At 33.7% G+C, this 12,326-nt stretch overlaps 1 protein-coding gene across 1 annotated transcript in view; it reads right to left on the bottom strand.

Moving 5' to 3' along the window:
- Positions 1 to 12,326, bottom strand: part of LOC140055708 (uncharacterized) — a 58,372-nt gene that overhangs the window by 31,483 nt on the left and 14,563 nt on the right. The window lies entirely within an intron of this gene.

The following is a 12,326-nucleotide window of genomic DNA, read 5'->3' on the forward strand; positions in this document are numbered from 1 at the left end:
TTTACAGTAATGCCACTCAAAATTAAATTCTGGGAATGTAGTCGGAATACTAATACTATTAATGTTTCTGATATATTTACTTTTTATTTACTTCAAATCCTGACAAACATTATAACCTTTATAACCATTATAGATCGTTAAAATAGTGGAGCTGTAGCTTGGTGGTTAACGTGCTTGCCTTCCCATCCCAAGGTTCAATCCTGACCTAGTGCCAGGGTTGTAGCTCACGACTGTTTCAACTCCACTCCCTACGCCTAAAATCAAAAGCATGATAAATTATAAAATAGTTTATTCCATCCTGTAACTGACGAGTTTGCGCTCACTGTTGGATGCAAAAAATGTTTAAAAAGTCTTCACTTCTATATACAGTATATTGTTGTTGGTATTACAATGAAAATCTGTAACTTTTCATATAATCTTCAAATGGTGGGAGTTAACCTTACTTTTCCTATGCGGACAATAGAGCTATTGTTGTATGAATATGACTGAGGAACGTTCAATGTTTAAATTTAATCCCTTGTACTATGGCTGAACTGAAAATGATACCAATGAATTGTTGTTGGAAAACCAGACATTTTGGAAGGGTGTCTGGTTTAGAATAGCCACTTTGTCAGATAGAAGTAAATACATTCCCATAAACTTGTGCTTGCATGAGATAACTTAGGCATCGCGATTTGGAGAGAGAGACTGATAAACAAGAAATATTTCTTACAAAAAACGCCGCGTAACTTTTTGACTGGACAGTTGTAAGGACAGTCTTCATTAATCTAATATAATAGGTCGGCCAATCAAAACGCAAGAGAACAATTGGGACTTTACTTGTGATTTATGTCATTGGCCTGTCGCACAGTCGTTTCTTAAACGCACACACTTGTATTGGGAATAATGTACGTTTATGTGGTTATTACTATCGCATTTAGGTATTGATAATAATAATAATAAATGGCTGTTCAGCCGTACCACGCCGAGAATGTTAAAGAGACGTTATCCAATCGAGTTCGAACAATACCATGAAAGCCCCAGTGGTCTAATGGTTAGGACATCTGCATATCAAGCAGGCGGTCCGAGTTCGAGTCTCGGTTGGGGCGATTTTTTCTCATTCTCACAGATTTCCTCATCTTTATCGTTTCAAATTAATTAATTAAAATTTCAGTATATCACCGGGCGGTTTAGAATTACTGTTCTTTGCCTCTTGTGTTTATATATATATATATATATTCACTGATGAAGGGCTAGTGTTGCCCGAAAGCTCTGCTAACTTTTCTGGCTGTTTACTTTATCGTTTTGATTTAGCTTTTCGCTTTTTATTTTTGTATCTCCATTGAGATCCAGCCACTGATACCCACAGCATTGTCATTTTTTTCAGTAATTTGCCTTTGGATTTATATATATATATATATATATAAATATAATATTAAGTATAATTATGAATTCACCAACACTTTCAGGCCCACTAACAATGATCCCGGGCCCGAGTTTTTGTAGACCGGACTTCCATGCACAGCCACATGTTAAGGAATATGAATCTCTTTATGATTTTAATATGGTTCGAAATGATATTACACAACAACGATTAGACAGCAACTGTGCAAGAGTCCAACTAATAAAATCGGAATGATCAATTAATTGAACATTTACAGCATAAGGCCCATACACTAGGACGATAACGATTGACGATAAATAGACAAATGTGCATTTTTAATACATAAACCAAAAGAAATATAAACAATTCCTTTGATGAAAATTATATTTTCACACGTCCAATCAAATGACGTCATGATTAGTAAGACCAATAATATCGTGACAATACAGCGATTTTATTGTTTTTATTTATCATGACGTCATTTGATTGGAATTTGAAAAACATTATTTTTATCAAAGACAGCATAAATGATTATCCTATAGGTCTAGAACGAAAACTTTTCTAATTTCTTTTGGTTTATGTAAAAAAAATGCATGCTATCGTCCGTCGTTATCGTCATAGTGTAATTGGGCCTTTATACAAAAAAAATAAATTGATTACGAAGTTACATGTCATTTTCACCTATCACCAAAAAACTAACCTTTTCAACACTAATTAATTGTTACGAAGCCAATTTATATTATATATTTCATTAAAACTGAACTGTAAATGAAGAGTAAGTATCAGTTAATATGAATAATATAACTAGTAGGTCTATGAACTTGCGTCCAGACACAGAACTGTGACATTACTATCATAAATGTTGAAACCACTTATAAACCTTTTTTTAAAGAAAATATAATTGTGTTAGGAGAAGGCTAATAAACAAATAGATAATGTACAAACCTTTTTCTGGATTAACTAATGGAGCAGGCGTTCCTAATAATCTGCTACTGCTACCTAGACTGATTGTTCACCTTCTGACGATAATTGATTGGACCCCCCCCCCCCCATGGCATCTGATAACCAACAAAAAAATTTACCAGGACTGTTTCAATGATTTAATATCTGACGGCGTATTATTATAACATTGGCCTAGATTGACAGTCAAAAGAAAGTCATCGTAAATACCTCCCTTTATGTTGACAGAGCCAAAATAAAGTTTTGACCATTATCGAAAGATTATTTGACAGTGACTTATTATAATACCGGCCTGGTTGACAGCAAAAACGAAGTTATTATTTATTGAACAAGATTTTACAGATTTCCGTCTACATCTCAATAATACTGTATTATCAGCAAAGGCTTTCATATAGACTCTCTTCTTCCAGACGTTTTTTGGGTCCAGCAGCTACCTATAAATTATAGTCGAGTTTCCAAATTCACAAAACTGTCAGCCTTAGATACTAAAGCTACCGCTATGAAACAGCTTATTAATGAATGTGTCCTCCTGGGACATAGCTGGCTAGAGCCGCGGCGCGAAAAGTATTCATCCAAAACTATACAAATTGGAGTGAAGTTGTAGTTTGATGGTAAAGATGCTACAATGCTATAATACTGGGTTTAAATCCTATAATTTTTAAAAACCCCAATTGATTCCGTTCTCGATTGTCAAAAAATTTTTCCAAAACAGTCTCCGCGGAACACTTTTTCGTTGCAATGTGATCGTGGTCTCAACTTGACCTCACCTCAGGTCACTGAATGGGATGACCATCTGATTACTCTGTGTGGATAATAATGACATCATTACACAACCAACTACGATTACCAAATGAGAAACCGGTTGAGTAAACATGATTTCACTAAAAACCGGTTTTCAATAAAGCGTTTTTTTGTATCTTTTCTATACTAAACAGGCCCATACAAGTATAGTATCTTGTGTATAGGATTCAAGACGTTTTATTAGTCCACTTTAAAATGGACATTCATTTTGCTTGGCATAATTAAGACAATAAAACAACAAAGAAAAATACATAAAATACTATTTATAGGCCTATGTTAAAATACTGTTAAAAAAAATATTAAAAATGAAGATTGCAAAAAACATCATAGGCCATGTAAAATACAACTTTTAAAAAAGATAGTGAATGAATTTGATTGTCCTTGGTAATTTGCCTAAATATATAAAAAAAAAAAAAAACTACACATTAATTGTGTTTATAGCAACAGTCCCTTGAATTTTATGGCTCCTATTTAATATTACAATGATGCAGTGCATATGTGTAGTCAATAAATATTGAACAACAAAGAACACCTTGTTCTGTGAACTCATTCTCACACATAGGCACAAATAAAAATATATTTTCAAACTTTCCATCCAAGGACATATAGCTAAAGTGTTGATCGTGTAATAGCTACAGTATAAAACCTTCCTTTATTTTGCAGAGTTGAATCTATAACCATTCCGACTTTTAAGACCAAATATGCATAGACGAGCAGTAAAAGTAAGCAGAAACCGCATAGTTTGTCCCACATAGAATCTGTATCTATCCTTTTGCACAGATTAGAACCTTCCACCTGACTTTTAAGTTGGAATAATAGCTGAAACAAACAAGTGGAATTGTACATAGCAGCAGGAAAATCCCTACCCAAAATAATATTACAGTACCAAGATACTATACTGTATTTTCACTTGGAACATACTAATTAATTTTCAAAGACCTTTTAACAAATATGTACCACCATGTAATAACAACATATATAATATTAATTTTCATAGGTTATTTGACCCTAAAAAAAGTCCTCTAAAATTATATATAAAAAAATAATCCATGAAAAAATTAACAAAGACATGCAAAGTGTACTTTGCAGATTTCAAGTACAACACAACTTTTAGTGCTATAATGCTGTTACAACAGGAAGAATAGCAACATCCGCAATTCACTGAAACCTACCATTGACACTCACAAAAGACACTTGACCTTTGCTAAAAAAAAGTTTAAAAAATACAGTGCATATGAATAGGTTTTAAACATTAAAAAAGTTGGTTGTAAAAACTGAACTTGCTATATAAGGCCTGCCTTTATATTTTGTATGGTATTTTTTTATATTTTGTAATTTCTTTTTTTATATCCGACAAGGCATTCAAATAATTCACTGTTTGTTCTGTATTTATGTGGAAGTCTTCATTCATTCATTTGCTTTTAGTATTTCGGCTTTCCCAATTTATCTTCGAAATTAATGATCTTCCGTTGCATATTATAATTAATTTCTTAATGTTTCTATCTTCTAGAAGGAGTGGCACAAAAATAAATAGGAAATTATATATAAATACATGCTGTATGTATTAATGCACTTTAACATACTAAGGATTGCAGCGTGTGAATATTTAATTTATGCTGTGTATTATGAAATGTTTAAGTCAGAGTTGAAGAGATTATCCACTTCTAGTGTGAACGCAACCTATGATCAAGATGTACTGTGTGTTTGGATGTTGTATTTTTTTTTTTTTTTTTTGTATATTAATATTTTGTCCTCAGTGAGGAAATTCGGATTAGGCCCTCCACGGACCCACGGCAGCCAGCAGTGCAGCGCCTACCAGATTAGGCAATGAGAGTAAAGCATCTTGCCTAAGGATGCAATTAGTATGGTACAGATAACCTCGAACCCATGCCTATCACATGCTAGTCAGATATTACCATTACACCATCACTCTCCAGTATATACAGCACCCGCCACAATTTCTAGACGGTCTCCCATCCAGAACGCAACCGGGCCCAACGTTGCTTAACTTCGGTGATCTGACAAGAACCGGTGTTTCAACGCAGTATGGCCGTAGTTTCCCACTTCTTATGTGAACACAATCTATGATCAAGATCTACTGTAGATTTTGGTGTTGTTTCTCACTTTCAATGTGAACACAACTTTTGATCAAGATGTACTGTAGGTTTGGGATGTGTTTCTCACTTGCTTCTAGTGTGAACAAAACCTATGATCAAGATGTACTGTAGGTTTGGGATGTGTTTCCCACTTTCAATGTGAACACAACCTATGATCAAGATGTACTGTAGGTTTGGGATGTGTTTCCCACTTTCAATGTGAACACAACCTATGATCAAGATGTACTGTAGGTTTTGGGTGTTGTTTCTCACTTGCTTCTAGTGTGAACAAAACCTGTGATCAAGATGTACTGTAGGTTTGGGTGTTGTTTCTCACTTGCTTCTAGTGTGAACAAAACCTATGATCAAGATGTACTGTAGGTTTGGGTGTTGTTTCTCACTTGCTTCTAGTGTGAACAAAACCTATGATCAAGATGTACTGTAGGTTTGGGATGTGTTTCCCACTTTCAATGTGAACACAACCTATGATCAAGATGTACTGTAGGTTTTGGATGTGTTTCCCACTTTCAATGTGAACACAACCTATGATCAAGATGTACTGTAGGTTTAAGTGTTGTTTCCCACTTCTAATGTGAACACAACCTTATGATCAAGATGTACTAATAATATAGTTTGGGATGTGTTTCCCACTTCTAATGTGAACACTGAACTATGACAAAATAGGACAGTTCATACAACATTATGGAAACAGTGTGTAAAAGAGCTTATAGAAAGGAAATTGTTAAAGGAATTACAGTACAGTACAGTACATACTAGTAATATGAATGTATACTGTATATAGGGCGGTTCATAATATACTATAACAATATGGGAAGCTTTTATTGTAACATATTGGCAAGCAAGCAGGCAAGTGCAATTTTACAGTGGCACTCATAATTTAAATCAATTTAAAAATGCTGGGTGACTAAAAATGATAATTTAATTGCAGAAATATATAAATAATATTACAAGTTGTAAAGTTTTATTTTAAATGTGTTTTTATTTGATTACAAATCCATGTATCTAACTAGCTTTTAACAGGAACCCTTGACGATATAGTCGTCACGTTTTAAGGATTTAAGTTGAAATAAACAATATTAACCAATCCTAATCCACTCTTAAAGAGCATCATTCATATACTCGGCAACACTCAAAGACTCTTCGTTCCATCTGGAGCGACCCGATTGGTCTACGTTCAATCGTAGAATCTGGAACATAATCCCAGCTCAACATCATGTTGTTTAATTTAATATCAATGACTGCCTGCAGTATCATTCAAATCAAATAATTGATGTCAATGTAATGTAAATAAAAAATGTATAATTAATATCACTTTATTTATTTAATACTATTCTTCATGAATGATCATATTTACTTTTGTTTCTTGTATTGAATAGAATAATAATTTAATTAAAATAATTAAGAATTTTCATAATTTCAATTATTTTTTAGTGTTATCTCCCAGAAAACTTGGTATATGATATTTAAATAATATTAAATCTTTATTTAAAACTTCACTTGCACTCCTAAAGGCGTTCGAAGCATATTGATTAAAACGCCGAGAAGCAAAACGGTTCTTGGTGGTGTGCCGCAAACTTTATATCACTATAAAAAGTTAACAGAGGCACCGGCACACTTGTTTGAGAATGTGTTAAGATTTTTTCATTAATGTAGGGAGTAGAAGGGATTTTTAAAAAACAACAAAACAACAACATATTCCAGAAAGTATGGTTTTGTTACATTTTTTTTCAAAGAACCATCATTTTGGCCCTACCTCAAATAATCTCAGCTAGTTCCCTCCAGATATTCTAGCGTATTCAGAAAATGTCAGTTTGCTTTATTCATATTAGAAAGACAACTTTACTTTATAATATTTAGGTAACAAAAAGGAAAAGTAAATACTTTGGATCAGTTTTGATTTAAGTATTTAGTTTTACTTCTGATTTCTACAAAAATGAAAATAAGAAAATATATACAGTATAGAGAAATTGTAAACAAAATCCCTATTTAAAAATGATTAATTTCTTAAACTGGACTAATTACATAAATATAGCCAAATATAAGATATTATACCGTATGACCAGATATAGTCCCATGGGTTTAGATTTAGATATGGATGCCAAAAAATGAAATAATAAACATCCTTATTTAAAAATGAATAATTTCTTTACTGGACTAATTACTTCAATATAGTAACTTACCAAATATAAGATATATACCATATAATATGACCAGATATAGTCCCAGAGGTTTAGTAGGTATAAATGCCATATAGTCCTAGGGGTTTAGGTATAAATGCCGAAAATTAAATAATATATTTTAAAACATAATAGTCCTGATATATATAGTAGCAATTATGTATTGCTCTCTATAATATTCATTGAAAAGTTTAATATCATTTTGCGTTATCAAATTTCCGAGTTACTATTAAGTCATTGTACATATTCCATCGTTTTCAATATTATTGCAGTGAGGGACATTTAAGAATGTGCACCGCAATTAATTTCATCTACGCTCCATTAGGCATTGTCGTACGTTCCTTAGCAACAGTTAAGAGCAGTTTCAGATAGGTCTCTATCATTTTGCATACCATTCGCAGTATGAAAAATCATAACAGCTTTGCCACATAATAATGCATTTTCATTCAATCATACAATTCATGGTTTTCACTATATGAACAACTGCTTTAAAATCAATAAATTAAAATAATTATACATTTTATGTTTGTATTATGTAGGCATCCCTTTCTTGGATTAACATTTCTGTTCTTTGTTCTTTCTAAAAATGTGGTACGGTCTCATTTCCGAATAAAGCTGTTTTCACATCACGCCTGAAATTTGTCCGGTTCCCTTTAGGAAAGTATTGTGAGCGTTGAGCGCGCTTTCACATCGAGTATCCATTATCAAGCGAGGTCATTCATCCTCACTGTAGATTGGTCTAAGGAAAAAAATCATATAATTTCAGCAAACAAATAGATCCATCGCACCAAATTTGGAGTCCGAATCAGGTACAAATTAAAATCGTACGAAATTTGGTGTGTAACGATCCTATGCTTTACAACTGAACCCCTTTTCCACAATATTTTACTCAAGGCTCCGGACCAAATCTGGGCGCGATGTGAAAGCAGCTTTATTCAGAAATAAAGTATAACAACAATGACCTATTCAACGCATTAAAAGATACATTCTCGCACACCACAAATCATTATTAACATACAAATATTTTCCCTGTAAACAAGCATTGTAGATGGGAATATCACTAGTTAAATAAAAATATGAACTTCTAAAAATAAATTGAGGGATACGCATGTCAATTATAAAATAGCTTTCAGTTTTAAATAATCTTTATCACTTTTCAAAGTAGTTTCACTATTCCAGATTGATAGTAGCTATTCTTAATTTATAATTTCTATGAATAGATTCTTACAGTAGGCCTATTAGGTCTAAACTGTAAAAGGGATTGTAATAAAAATGTTATTCATGGAATTCATGTACAAATGAAATAGCATACAAAACTGTTAAAAAAATATGTGTTATGTATTTGAAATTGAAATTTCTTAACACAGAAGTCTACAAAAACAACAAATACACAAAATGAGTACAGGTACTATAATTTAACAACTACCGTATATTTCGGTGTATAAGTCGCACCTGTGTATAAGACGCACCCCCTAACTGAGAGTAAAACATCGGTATTTTTTATATCGTCGATGTATAAGACGCACCTTATATTTCATCAAAACAATGTTTTTTTTAAATTGTAATCAATCTTATTGTAATAATATATTTTGTTATATCTACAACGGCGTCCTTTATTTAGGTTTTTTCTTACCTAGGCTCGGCCGCGCCCAGCCTCAACAAGTTGTTTCTAACTTGTTATTCATGAGTTTTGCACCCGCAACATCGAGTGCATGACCGTGTGTGTAACACGCACGTGTGTGGGCTAGCCTCGCTCGATCATTTCGAGAGGGCGCACGTTTTCACGGACAATCATATTCGATTAGTATCTATGTATCCGAGAAGTGTGTACGCTAGGTCCATGCTATAATCACCTGGAGAATATACTAGTCGAATACCGTACAACATGTGGCCGCCAAGAAGGGCTTGCGCTGGGGGGTCGGCGATCGTGCGTATAACTATAAATAAATACTATTCCAATCGTAAACGTTTACAAATGAAATTTTATCGGAGCGCCTAAAACAGCTCCATAATAAACAAATCTTTTCATCATATTTAGTATAACATCACGCTAAAATGCCTTGAAAACTAGGCAGAAGCAGGTTGCCGTTACGTTAGTACACTGTAGCTAGGCCTAGCCTAGCCAACGAGGTGATGATATGTACACTCTGTGTGGTGAGGCATTTACGTTCGGTGTATAAGACGCAATTTAGAGGTCAAATTTGCGTGTCAAAAATGCGACTTATACACCGAAATATACGGTATACACACTTTTGATACAATATTTAATATACAAGTATATACAATAATCAAATTGTACAAACAAATAAGAACATTAAGGCTGAAACTGGCAAGAAGACCTGAAACTGAAATATTGTACTGATTACACTACAGTAACAATGCAGTTGACAGAGTAAAGTGTTCGTTGATGAAACTACAAAACATAAAATAATGCCCTAAGCGATTTGCTTTCTTTTGCGTGAGTCCACCCGGCCATATCAACACGAGTACCCAACAAAATCAACCCGGTTTACTGTACTTTTCTTACAAAAAAAAAAATTCCAACTCGGTAATTATGCCATCGATTGGATGTGAACAGGAAACGCAGTCTAACTTTCTATCATTATTCTAAATTTAGGATATCGTAGATAATATTCATATACACAATTTATTTAACAGAGTACAACGACCCCTCTCTGTAGGGTGCAAACTAAGGGCTCTCAAATTTCTTTGGATGTTTTTACTTTTCATAGCTCTATTTTTTTTGCAAAGACAGTTAAATCATACATAAAAAGCATTGTGTATCATTTACTAAAGAAAGCATTTGTTGTTTACACAATACACTCTATACTCTAAAGCTCATTCTACACTATCAAACTTTATGTGACAAAACAAGTTTGATGTGCCGAAATATGGTAGTGATGCTTAAATATAGGAGTGATATGACATCACCATTTCCATTATATGGGCACACCACACATAATATAAAGTTGATAGTGCGGACAGAGCTTAAAAACATTAAACATGGGCTGTAGATAGGACGACCCAAAAATTAAGGCTGAATTTATTGTTTGTAAGAGAACCTACTGTAAATCTAGAACAAGTATGACTAAAGGGATGTGCTATTGCCTCCCTCTCATTACAACTGTCTGCAAGATTATATGAACATTAAAACAAAATTGATTCTTATTTGATTTACTATCCATCAACATGCCTTTCATACAAACGGTTCAAAAGCCAGCTTACAAAAACAAATTATCGGAAATTGAGTTTTATGCAACAAGGGGAAAAAATGGTATGAAATTATTTAGCAAGCGACCTGTCCCAATTTAAACATAACAAATCACTTTCAACATTACTACCGACCTAGATTTTAAGATTGTTTACTTAGATGTTACATGTAAGCTTTCTAAGGCATCTCTATGACAACAAAAACAAACAATTTTTTTTCTTATGAGATATTATGGGTAATTTGATTTAATGGTGTATTTTGAAACAAAGCACTGGTAAAAAAAACAACCCGATAAATTTAATTTAGCAATCGGGTTTCTTTGTTTTCTCAGACAATTTAAATTTTTACTGTTTTTTAAAAGAGACATATTAAAATTAAGTATTTAACTAATGAACATCTTTCGTCTTTTGTGGAGATTTTGGCGAGAAAAAAACATTGCTGATTCCAGATTACTGTATGTCTTCTTTATTTTAAGTATGGTAGGTTTACATATAGACAAAATGAGCCTCTGCATTGACTGATTAAAACGCAGACAGGTAGGTATGATAACAGCCCAGCTGCTTCATCAGCCCCTTGTCTGAACCTCCCATCCCTTTTAGCAATTCTGTTTCACAGACCTGGTAAATTTGATATATTTCACCATGTCTTTAAGTTTAACCAGATTAAATACATTTAATTTTTTAGATCATATAATATGAACCCTGGTTATTTTCCAGCAGTTGTCATGGCGCCTGAGGGATGAAAGCCAATCAGTTGTTGTGCGATGAAGCATAACAAGGTCAAGGTCATGATACCAGCTCGAGTTTCTCATGGTAAAGCTGACATTAAGCAGCAGCTTAACAGAAACAACATACGGTAACAATATTATCCTTTAAATAATAGACAAAAATTACTCATTCACCTATAAAATGAATTCATGCCAGAACATTTATTCATTGATAACATGCCCCAAAATGAATACGGTAGCTTATCTTGTTTATTTATATTGTACCATATGCTTGTCTTGAGTATGGTAGGTAGGGCTGACAGAGACAGGTGTAGTTTAAACATTATTCACACAGAATGTAAATAAATAAAAGAACTTAACAGTAGACAATTGTACCAAAATATGATGATTTATGCCGAGTATGCAAGGGTGAAGGTGCGCCACCGGAAGAAACCCCAGTAAAATTATAAAATGTTGGTTAAAAGTCAACATGCTCATAAATTTATTATACCACACACTAAATTTAATTCACAAAACAACATGTCAATATGTGAAATTTTTCTTGATGTATAATTTATGTAACATTTTAAGATGAAAGCAAAAACGTCCCATTCCACGTTACAGTATACAAGAATTGGGAACTTGTGGCATAGGGAACGCTTCATAGCCCAGCCAGAGGTAAACCAGTCGCACACTGTGTAGCACCAAACATCTTTAATACACGTCTCGGCCTGAAACAAACAAGATAAACATCACCAGCACACCAGGAGACATCCTTGCAGCCCAATGGCAGCCACTGAGAGTAGTACATACAATCATTGGCACTGTACGTCCCAGCCACAGAAACCCTTACAGACAAATGGCAGCCAGTGACTACTTGCAAAGAGTTTTAGCACATCATCACCAGCACAGCAGGAGACATCCTTGCAGCTCCTACAATCATCGGCACTGTATGTCCCAGCTAGAGAAACACTTACAGAAAAATGGCAGT

The sequence above is a fragment of the Antedon mediterranea genome, chromosome 7 (genome assembly GCF_964355755.1).
Source record: "Antedon mediterranea chromosome 7, ecAntMedi1.1, whole genome shotgun sequence".
Classification (NCBI taxonomy): domain Eukaryota; kingdom Metazoa; phylum Echinodermata; class Crinoidea; order Comatulida; family Antedonidae; genus Antedon; species Antedon mediterranea.